Source organism: Camponotus vicinus, unplaced genomic scaffold, assembly GCF_025532165.1.
Source record: "Camponotus vicinus isolate PSW18456_S1 unplaced genomic scaffold, iyCamVici1.0 SCAF_13, whole genome shotgun sequence".
In the NCBI taxonomy this organism is placed as follows: domain Eukaryota; kingdom Metazoa; phylum Arthropoda; class Insecta; order Hymenoptera; family Formicidae; genus Camponotus; species Camponotus vicinus.
Window position 1 is genome coordinate 7937512 of NW_028141949.1, and position 12412 is coordinate 7949923.

The 12412-nt window shown below is 34.1% G+C and overlaps 1 long non-coding RNA gene and 1 pseudogene across 2 annotated transcripts in view; one reads left to right on the top strand and one right to left on the bottom strand.

Annotated features, from left to right (window-relative positions):
• Positions 1-12412, top strand: part of LOC145964077 (F-box only protein 21-like) — a 365010-nt pseudogene that overhangs the window by 191599 nt on the left and 160999 nt on the right. The window lies entirely within an intron of this gene.
• On the bottom strand, positions 9532-10480 carry LOC145964121 (uncharacterized). Its single transcript, XR_014436347.1, has 3 exons — positions 10384-10480; positions 9812-9995; positions 9532-9684 (listed from the first exon to the last, which is right to left on the bottom strand). It is a non-coding gene; the product is annotated as an uncharacterized LOC145964121 (long non-coding RNA).

The window sequence follows — 12412 nt, forward strand, 5'->3', positions numbered from 1 at the left end:
ACGACTTTAAATTGCCATAAAATAAAAACTAAAGCTTTGATATTTTATTTGATCTTTTTGATTAAAAGGGATTAATGAAATTTTTAAAATTGAAAATTATTCTAATAAAATATTGGGTTTAATGTGATTTCAATCGTAAAAATCAATGTGTACATGTATATAATAAAACTCTTAATTTCTCATAATTATAGTTTTATTTTAATAAATTAATAGTGTCTAATTTAAACTATAATTTTGAAAATAAGACTACATTGTATAAAATGTTGCATTGTACTTTACTTAATTTATCTTACTGAACATAACTTTAGAATTAATTTGATTTTTACGATTGAAATCACATTAAACTCAATATTTTATTAGAATAATTTTCAATTTCAAAAATTTCATTAATCCCTTTTAATCAAAAAGATCAAATAAAATATCAAAGCTTTAGTTTTTATTTTATGGCAATTTAAAGTCGTAAATTATTATAAATAATGAAAAAATTCCCGATGTCGCAGATTCCGAAGTTTCTTACACGAGACTTCATTTATAATATTCACGAATATATGTCAAAAAATTAAATGCATTTTTTATTCATTTGAAAGTAATTTTAATGGAATAATGAGAATTTTGAGATTAAAATAATATCAAACACGATATAAATCGCATAAATTTAGTTAAATATAATTATAAAATTTTTATTATCAGACTAATTAAAAATTACCCGATTTACGTCGTGTTTGATATCATTTTAATCGCAAAAATCTCTTTAATTCATTAAAATTACTTTCAAACCGATGAAATTAAAAATAAAAGTTTCAATTTTTATTTTATAAGATGTTTACATTTTCGTGAATTGCGAATGGATAGAGGAAGCGAAGAAACCGATTGTAAGAGACTTCGGAACTCTTTGATGATAGGTCATCTCGCTCGCTCTCTACTCATGGTCTTGCTTTCTCTGTCACACTTGGCAGTCGTGATAGATAGCCCGGAATGATAAGCGGACCCAAGAATCGAGAGCGAGCGAAACAGCAACAAGAACGAGCGAGACAATAATAGGAACGAGCGAGACAGTAATAGGAGCGAGCGAGAGGAAAATAATAGCGCGCAAGAAAAATCCGATTCTCGAGCTCGAGTCCTCGTTGCTCGTACTATTTCTATCTTGCTCGCTCCTATTACTATCTCGCTCGCTCCTATTACTATCTCGCTCGCTTCTGTTATTGTTTCACTCGCTCTTACGTACTCATATACTGTCATGTTCATCTCGTTATCAAGCCTGCCGCTGGCAAGCGGCCGATGGCAAATTGTGACAAATAAATAAGTTAATCATTTTAAGATATATTTATAAGGGTATGCGAGTAATTTTAATGGAATAATGAAAATTTTGCGATTAAAATAACATCAAACACGGTATCAATCGGATAAATGTATTTAAATATATATAATCAAAATGTTTATTATCAGACTAATTAAAAATTATCCGATTTACGTCGTGTTTGATATCATTTTAATCGCAAAAATCTCAATAATTCATTAAAATTACTTTCATATCGATAAAATAAAAAATAAAAGTTTCAGTTTTTACTTTATAATCTCGTAAATTGCGAATGGATAGAGGAAGTGAAGAAGCCGATTGTAAGAGACTTCGGAATTCTTTGATGATAGGTCATCTCGCTCGCTCTCGACTCGCGGTTTCGCTGTCGCTCTCGCACTTGACAGGTCGTAAAGATAAGCGGACTCGGCTTCCTCGCGAATGTAAACATCTTATAAAATAAAAACTGAAACTCCTAATTTTTATTATATCCATTTGAAAGTAATTTTAATGAATTATTGAGATTTTTGCGATTAAAATGATATCAAACACGACGTAAATCGGATAATTTTTAATTGGTCTGATAATAAAAATTTTGATTATATATTTAACTACGTTTATCCGATTGATACCGTGTTTGTTATTTTAATCGCAAAATTTTCATTATTCCATTAAAATTATTTCTATACCCTTATAAATATATCTTAAAATAATTAACTTATTTATTTGTCATAATTTGTCATCGGCCGCTTGCCAGCGGCAGATTTGATAACGAGATGAGCATGACAGTATATGAGTACGTAAGAGCGAGTGAAACAATAACAGAAGCGAGCGAGATAGTAATAGGAGCGAGCGAGAGAGAAATAGTATGCCAGGCTGCAAGAAAGACTCTATTTCCAAGTCTTCGTTGCTCGTGCTATTGCTATCTCGTTCGCTCTTATTGCCATTTCGCTCTCTCTTATTACCTTCTCGCTTGCTCACATAACTCGTATACGCTATACACGCACACACACACACACAAACACGCACAAACACACACACACACATATATGTATATAAAACTTTGCTCACTTGAAATATCTACGCTATTTTTACAGATATGAAAAAATTGTAATTACGAAAATTGTACGATTAAAAGGACCATGATATGCTAGTAATATTGTTTTCGTAAGTGGAAGCGTTTTAGAAATTTCAAGATTATCTTCATATTTTTTAATGGAACCATCCTAATTTTTTTATATAAATCGATTCTTCGCAATATTCCGTGTAAAAAGTTATAAAGATAGTATAGTCAAAAATTGAACAGTTAACGAGATATTTGATTCTTTAAGTTGACATAATTTTATATAAATTATAAAATATCTGATAAAATGTTCATTTTTCGATTATTTTACTTTAATAATTTTATGCATAGAATAATAAGAGGAATCAGTTAATGTAAAAAAAACATATAATTGTTCTTAAGAAAAAATATGTCGCTGCTCATTGCAAATTCATATATCAAAAAAAAAAATTATATATATATATATATATATATATATATATATATATATATAGAGAGAGAGAGAGAGAGAGAGAGAGAGAGAGAGTGTGAGAGGATCGCAAATTCGTCATTTCTCATTTATATTAAAATTTATTTGATATTGTAAGCACCTTGCTATACAGCACTGGTGCTACCGACATTTTGTGCACATAGCACGGAATAGAACCAAAAATTGTGCACCTTATATGTTACCCTCTGAGAACATTCGTGCACCTTGGCTTCGTAGTTTAAGTGCACGTTTTTAAGGTCCACAGAGGGCGTATCGCTTTCAGGGATCACCTAAAAGCGGGCCATGACACCTCTCATTCTTCTCTCTGGTTATATATGTGGCGCGGTTGTCTCCCCGTTGTTCGCTACGTATTGTTAGTCGATGTACTTCTTTTGTTCTAAACGCTTTTCTATAATAAAAGAGTGAATTTAAATAGTGTACTGCTACATTCTGTTGCCAAATACCCTTCTAGAATAAAGGCCACCTTCCCTCGCAATAAACTCAACAAAGGTTATGGGGCCAGAACCCGTTCACACCGCGAGAAAAGTGATTGGCGTTGAATTCGTAGCCGTTACACGCGCCCGCCACGTGCCTGTTCGCTTGGGCCTGAAAAAGGCAGTCTTTTTTTTATGAGTGCAATTCTCATTGTTTATGCGTACCTAAGAAAAGGAAAGGCGTGAACGTAAATGAAAAGTGCGCGCTAATTGTGTGACACGAGTATCAGGCTCATTTTTTTTCTTCTCGATTGTGGACAGTGTTCTAGAAGGTTCTTTTCGCGAACGAGATGTCAGACATTACGCACCTCCCCCCTATTACTAAGCTCAAAGGAAGAGAGAATTTTTCCACATGGAAGATCGCGATGGAAAATTGTCTGCAGCTGGATGGTCTATGGAAAGCAGTACTTGGAACTGAATCGTCTGACAAGAAAAATGCGAGGGCGAAGGCAAAAATCGTTCTCAGCGTGGACGAGACGATCTATGTTCATGTGGCAAGCGCGCCTACCGTAAAAGATGCGTGGAATAATCTGAAAAAGGCGTTTGAAGATAGCGGGCTCACGAGGAAAGTCGGACTCCTGAGAAAAATTACAACAACTAGATTAGAAAATTGTGATTCGATGGAGCGATATGTTAATGAAATTATGTCGGCCGCACATCAACTCTCGTCAATTGGCTTTGAAATCAATCAAGAATGGCTTGGAACAGTATTATTGGCTGGTCTTTCTGATCGCTACCAACCGATGATCATGGCTCTGGAAAATTCTGGAATGGAAATTACAGGTGATTCGGTTAAGACAAAACTCCTCCAAGAATTCAGTTGCTCGGATAGGTCAAGATCGCAAGGTAATAGTGATTCGGCATATCATGTGAAGCGGCAGGCCGAACGCGCAAAATTAAAACAGAAACAGCGGAAAATGAAGTGCTGGTCATGTGGTAAGGCCGGACATCTTGCAAACGAGTGCGACGAAAAGAAAAGAGAAGATAAAGAAAAGAGACGAACTGATCAGCCGAAAAAGAAGACTGAAAGCAACAGCAAGGTTGCATTCCTCGCAAGCGACATTGTGACCGAGGAAAGCGAGGCTTGGATCATCGACTCTGCGGCTTCAGCTCATATGTCGCTGAATAGAAGCATCTTTGATTCGTTCGTGGATCTCTGTGAATCGAAAGTGATTGTCGCGGATAATACAAAACTGCAAGTAAAAGGTAGTGGCAAAGTAAATATACCGATATTCGTAAACGATGAAACACGCCTAATAGTAGCAGAAGACGTGCTTTATGTTCCTAATTTAAGCGTCAACTTATTGTCGGTTCGTAAGATCACCCAAAAAGGTTTTACTATAAAGTTTGACGAAAGAGTCTGTAAAATAACGAACGGTGACAATTTAGTCGCGACCGCGAAACCGGTAAACGATATATATAAACTTTCGCAACCATCAAACGTTACGTACGCATGTAAAATTGATACGAGTTCGAATAAGTGGCACAGAAGGTTAGGCCAGGTGCTCTGAATCGATCGAGCATGAAACTCTTGCGTGATAAACATGCGCAAGGTTTAAATTTCGATGATCCTAGTGAACAGTCGTGTGAAGTATGCGTAAAAGGAAAGCAGGCACGTCTACCATTTTACACTGATGTTAGGAAAGAGAGAAGAACGTCTAAACCCTTACAGCTGATTCACACCGACATTTGTGGGCCAATGGAGACAACATCGATTGGTGGATCAAAATATTTTATCTTATTCATAGATGATTACTCCAGAAAATTGAGTATTTATTTCCTAAAATATAAAAATGAAGCACTTGATACATTCAAAATATACAAAGCGTACATGGAAAAACAAACTGGTCATCGTATTCTCGCGCTTCGATCAGATAATGGACGCGAATTCATCAATGAAGATTTTCGGAAATTTCTTCAAAAAAAAGGAATCAAGCACCAATCAACAGTTCCATACTCACCTCGACAAAACGGATTAGCCGAGAGGTCCAATCGAACGGTGGTGGAGAAAGCTCGATGCCTATTAATTGATGCGAACCTATCAAAAGAATTCTGGGCTGAAGCTTGTTCCACAGCAGTCTATTTGATAAACCGTTCTCCAGCCAAGAGTTTGCAATATAAGACACCTCATGAGATGTGGTCAAAAGAAAAACCAGACTTGAGACACCTGAGGATCTTTGGCTGCAAAGCGTTGGCTCATATTCCAAAAGAGCTCCGTCAAAAGTGGGACGAAAAATCTAAAGATTGTTTGTTTCTAGGATATCTGGAACACTCAAAAGGTTATAGGATGTTCGACACAAAAACCAAAAGGATATTTAAAAGTAGGGATGTTGTTTTCCTTGAAGATCTTCCTTGAAGATCTTCCTTGAAGTCTGCGGACGTCGCGAGTGACGTTGTCATACATGGAATTGAGTCTCAAACCATCGCGGAGTCAGTGGGGGATGAATCCAAAAGCTCAGATGAAAGTTTCAAAAGCGCTAATGAGGCAGAAGAATTGGATTGCGATGATGACGGATCGGAAAGTTCACCTGAAGAAGAAGACGATGATGTAGATGACTCACAGCTACGTAGAGAAGAGGAAACAGCAATTCGTCGTAGCAGTCGTATGCCAAAGCCTCGGAAGTTTCAAGATTATATCACATATAATACATCGTTGGAATCTGCACAAACCGAACCCATAAATGTTCAAGAAGCGTTGAAAGGTCCACATGAAAAGGAGTGGAAGCAAGCAATGAGAGACGAGTATGATGCACTCATGCAAAACCAAACATGGGAATTATGTAGTCCACCTGAAAATAGAAGAGTGTTAAAATCACGCTGGGTTTTCAAGATCAAACAAGGCCACAAGGATGGTTCGCCGAGGTACAGGGCAAGGATGGTAATAAAAGGATACGAACAAATTCCAGGTATTGATTACCATGAAACCTATAGCCCTGTTGTAAGATTTAATACTCTTAGATGTCTCTTTGCAGTGGCTGTCAAGTACGATTATGATATAGATCACTTGGACGTGGTGACGGCCTTTCTCAACGGCGATTTAGAGGAAAATATATATATGGAACAACCCGAAGAGTTCATTAAACGAGGATCTGAAGGGAAAGTCTGCAAGCTAAAGAAAGCCATGTATGGACTTAAACAGGGAGCTCATGCATGGAATAGGAAATTGCATGATGTATTGACTGAGCTGGGATTTAAACGTTCGAAGATTGATCAAAGTCTTTATATACAAAGAGAAAACAATGGGAGCGTCGTGTATCTGGCAGTATATGTGGATGATCTCTTATTGTTTACGAATAATCAAGAACTAAAGCGGACAATCATAAACCAGCTGGAAGAAAAATTCAAAATGAGAAATCTCGGACCGGTTTCGAAGATCTTAGGCATCAATATACACAGAAATCGGCAAACCAAAGAAATATTCCTAGATCAAACGGAATACATAGAAAATATTCTGCGTCGATTTAATCTGGAAAATTGCAATCCAGTGAGAACACCGTTGGACGTTAACCAAACCTTAATCAAAGATATGTCACCAAAAACTGCAGCGGAGAAGAAGGAAATGGAAGGCGTTCCTTACAGAGAAGCACTTCCCTGGCGAAAATAAGAAACTTTATAAAGCGTTAACAACCGTTGAGTGAGGGTTTTCTGAGAGTTTATATGCTTTTCAAACTTTGTAAGAGCACTTACATAACGCTGTTGGGTTTTGAATGCTTATCAAACGCTGCAGTGTTGCAATTTTTGTTCTACAAACTCTTTATATGATGTTACATGAAAGTTTTGCAATGCTGAGGTAACATTTTTCAGAGTACGTTCAGTAAACGTTGATACATCTTCGTGTACAGAGTTTACTATCAGACTTCTCAAACGTTTAACAAACACTTTTTCCAATACCGTTTTTTCACTTTCAGCAAATACTTTTTCAATGTGGCGAATTGTACGGCGTTTACACAAACGGCTTGGAAACGCCTAAGAAACGCCTAAGAAATGTAATAGTACATATGTATATAGAATATGCTTCCTCGCTTTGCCGCTATGCGGCGCTGCATCAAATTAGCTAACTCGTATTCAACTTTCCGTCATAAAGTGTATATAAAGAACTGATACTAACACGATCCGAAGTTTATTTTTTCTTTTAAGGACCGTCTACGATGGAAGTAATATGGAGTGGACGGTGGAGTAAGGCGTAAGCGAATGATTCTTTTCCATTTCGCATTACTCATTAGTCTTACTCCACCGTCCACTGCACCGATATTATTTTCATTGTAGACGGTTCTTTAGTCAGTTTAATTTAATAAACTGATTTAATTTAAAATAATTTGTTTAATAATCTGGATCGCTTGTTGGGATTCAGAATATGGAACAGATTATTTGAAATTAAACGGATAAATGGGAGATAGCCTATTTATTGCGTATATTAAAAATAAAATATAAATAAAAATAAAATTATTCTTATGGCCGAGTGTATTTATATACTTTTATAAATGTCCAAGATATTCACTTATTAAAAATGAAAAAAGTAATATGTCTCGAAAGTTCATGAAATTTTCACATAGATTCCACGTAGATTCTAGTACCGTTTTTGAGCGGATTATCCACTTGAATATCCACGTAGATTCAACGATATTAATCTACGTGGTAATAACGTGGATTTCACGTACTGTTTTTGTCGGGTAATCGCTTAATAGAGGATGCACGCAGTTTCCAAAGATGAAATTAAACACTTAATAGAGGATCTATAAATGTTTAAAGAACTCTTTGCATACGCCATGTAAACGCTATGCAAACTCTCAAAAACGCTATGTACAAACGTCTTTCAAACGCTGCAGTGTTGCAATTTTTGTTCTACAAACTCTTTACTAATCGTTTTTAAACTCTCGACGAACTTCCACAAACGTTCATGTAAACGCCAAACAAACGTTCATGAAACGTCTCATTTTTGCCAGGGTTGGCAGCCTCATGTACGCGTATCAAGGCACTCGCCCTGACTTAGGCAGTGCAGTTACAATGCTGAGTTCATTTGCTGAAAATCCTGGAAAGGCGCACTGGAATGCGCTCAAACGCACGTTGCGCTATTTAAAAGGGACCAAGGATTTACGATTGAAGTTTAACGACTCTGGATCCATGGAGCTAGTCGGATACTGTGATGCCAACTGGGCAGGTGATACTGACAGCCGTCGTTCCACCAGTGGATATGTGTTCCTGCTAGGAAATTGTGCAGTATCTTAGTGCTCAAAAAGACAGCAAACTGTATCGTTATCGACCACCGAGTCAGAATACATCGCGATTGCATTAGCAGTTCAAGAACTTTTATGGTTAAAAAGACTGATTAGAGATATAGACAACTCTTGTGTTCGCGAGCCAATTCGTTTGCATTCTGACAACCAAAGTGCAATAAAACTAGCGCATTCGGATAATTATCATGCAAGATCGAAACATATAGATACGAAATATAAGTTTATAAGAGAAAAGGTTGCTGATAATGTGATAAGAATCAATTACGTCCCTAGCAATGAAATGATAGCAGATGCGCTAACTAAAGCTGTAACGTCAGAGAAAAATAAGTTTTGTAACAAATATATTGGTTTGCTTTAACTAAGATTAGTCGTTCTTGCCTCGAGCTCAAGTGGGGGAATGTAGATATATCTTTTGTGACCTCGAGCCGGTTTAAAAGGTCCGGTATCTTTTTGAGGGTCTTAGCGCCAGTAGTTACTGCAGAAAACCGATAGATAGCGTTCTGTTAGTTATATATGTGGCGCGGTTGTCTCCCCGTTGTTCGCTACGTATTGTTAGTCGATGTACTTCTTTTGTTCTAAACGCTTTTCTATAATAAAAGAGTGAATTTAAATAGTGTACTGCTACATTCTGTTGCCAAATACCCTTCTAGAATAAAGGGCACCTTCCCTCGCAATAAACTCAACAGTATTAATATTACATATGTATATATATATATATATATATATATATATATATATATATATACATATGTAATATTAATACAATACTACAATAAAATATTACATTTCTGTTCTTCATGTCCAGATCATGTATATATATATATATATATATATATATATATATACATATGTAATATTAATACAATACTACAATAAAATATTACATTTCTGTTCTTCATGTCCAGGTAATGCTTGAGTGAAATGATTGTGATGAAAAGTTTTGATCGATAATATACATAAAAATTCTGACGAAAACATTGGCAGAGAGAAAACGAATATTGTATTTGTGACAAAGTGCTTTTGATTTATGAATCAATCCCATAACATTACGGATTCCATTACAATTTACTACAACAAGTTGCACCAGATATTATGTAGTATTCATCTATTATGGCTATATTAGCTTCTATCTGAAAAATTGACAATAATTAAAGTAATCAATAATAATCAATAATAATTAACAAAAAAATGATAACATAAAAGAATATGCTAAAACTGTGCGCTTATATATATTTGAAAATACAAAAGAAGACTTACTTCTGATAAGGCATGGGCAACTTTCAAGTTTTCGGATGCAAAAATAATAAAATCTACAGAGATATCTATTTTTGCTCTTACAACATCAGCAATGGATTCATATTGATATATGCCATCTCCTCTCTCTCGTATTTTGATGTAAGCCTTCCGATATTCTGTGACATAACTCAGCCGATCTTACTATCTGTAGAAATAGATTTTATATCAGAAATATATATTTATATAGCAAAAATTATATATTAAATATTACTACAGTCCAGAAAATTATAATATACTTAGCATAAAACTGATTTTTTATACAAGCTATAAAAAAAATTCTTCTATATTTTTTACTTTTATTTTTTCACAAGAAATTATTTTGTCAATTATAATTAATTGGATTACATATATTACCATCTTTTTATATAAATTTTATTATTATATAGTTTATTATATGAAAGCGAATATAAAATAACAATTAAATACATAATCACAAATTGTGATCATTTTCTGAATGATGACTACATTATAAAACAATTATAAAAGATTTACTTATTTATTGGTAGAAAAACATATTTCAATTATCTACGCACCACGATCCATGATATATTATGCGATTATGCGGAATTAATAATAAATTAGTCATGGATTAAAAGTTACAAAAGAGATAAATTTGCTCGTTTTGCTTACACTTAAAGTCAGTACACATGAGAAAATTTTAGTATTTACCATAAGCAAATCGACCAATCACAGGACGGCGTCCATTTTATATAGCTTCCGGCTAACTTCACAATATAAAAAAATTTAATTAAAATTAAACGAATGACTCACAAACCTTTTTAATTATACTTCAAAACTCTTCATACGAAATACAAACGATTCATAAGGAGAATTTTTAATATTTAGTTATGTTGGCTAACTACATACTGTAAAAATGATTAATTTTTTATAATTATTCTAATTACTCATAAACGTTTTTAATCACACTTCAAACATCTTCATACGAAATACAAACGATTCCATAAGGAGACTTTTGGTTGGCTGAAAAATTTCCGGCTAACTTAATACGAATGCAACATTAAGCCTGTATCAGAGCTCTGCCTGTATCAAACTACCGCCAGAGAGAAGCCTGAGAGGGGCCACGCTGCCATTTTTCATGGGACGCTTTTTCTACATCGTACACTAGCGGCGCGTGCATCCATTTTATGCCGCCTAGAACTACATGGCCACATCCACTTTTAGGTGCCGATAAAACAGTCGGTTTTGGTTCATGTCCGTGCTACATCCACAATTTATAGCTCAGAAATAACATCCCGCATATAGACGTAATTAAAATTATACTTTGTTAGCTTCGCGATTTCTTTTCCACATTCAAGTATATATTATAAATATCAATATTAATGAGATGCTATTAATGAGAGCTATTAATGAAATAAGTTTGTGTAATATACGTGTGTAGGATATTTTCTCGTGAATATTATTCTCGTGAATATTATTCTCGATAGAAAACAGAAAAGATAAATTATATAAAATTCAATAAATTGTATTTTATTTACTAAAACGATCTTAGAAGAAAGACAATTATAGACCATTTCTAGGAGATGTCACGTGAACACTACATATTTGATACGCAACATATATAACTCTTTTAAAAATAAATATAACATTAAATGTATTGAAACTAATTTTTTTTATATTTCTACTAGTTTGTTATTGAACATAATTTTAGAGTTAACGAGATTATTGCTAAAAACTAAAAATTAATCACATTAAACCCAACATTTCTCATTGGAATAATTTTCAATTAGATACAATTTTTTTATTTATCTAACAATAAGAAACAATTATCCGAATTATATCATGTTTGATGTCATTTTAAACGCAAGAATTTCATTAATCCCTTTTAATCAAAAAAGATCAAACAAAATATAAAAGCTTTAGTTTTTATTTTATGGCAATTTAAAGTCATATATTATTATAAATAACGAAAAAATTCCCGATGCCGCAGATTCCGAAATTTCTTACACGAGACTTCATTTATAATATTCACGAATATATGTCAAAAAATAAAATGCATTTTTTATTCATTTGAAAGTAATTTTAATAGAATAATGAGAATTTTGCGATTAAAATAATACCAAACACGATATAAATCGCATAAATTTAATTAAATATATAATTATAATAAAATATTTATTATCAGATTAATTAAAAATTACCCGATTTACGTCATATTTGATATTATTTTAATCGCCAAAATCTCATTAATTCATTAAAATTACTTTCAAACCGATAAAATTAAAAATAAAAGTTTCAATTTTTATTTTATAAGATGTTTACATTTTCGTGAATTGCGAATGGATAGAGGAAGCGAAGAAACCGATTGTAAGAGACTTCGGAACTCTTTGATGATAGATCATCTCGCTCGCTCTCTACTCATGGTCTTACTTTCTTTGTCACACTTGACAATCGTGATAGATAGCTCGGAAAGATAAGCGGACCCAAGAATCGAGAGCGAGCGAAACAGTAACAAGAACGAGCGAGACAATAATAGGAGCGAGCGAGACAGTAATAGAAGCGAGCGAGACAGTAATAGGAGCGAGCGAGACAGTAATAGGTGCG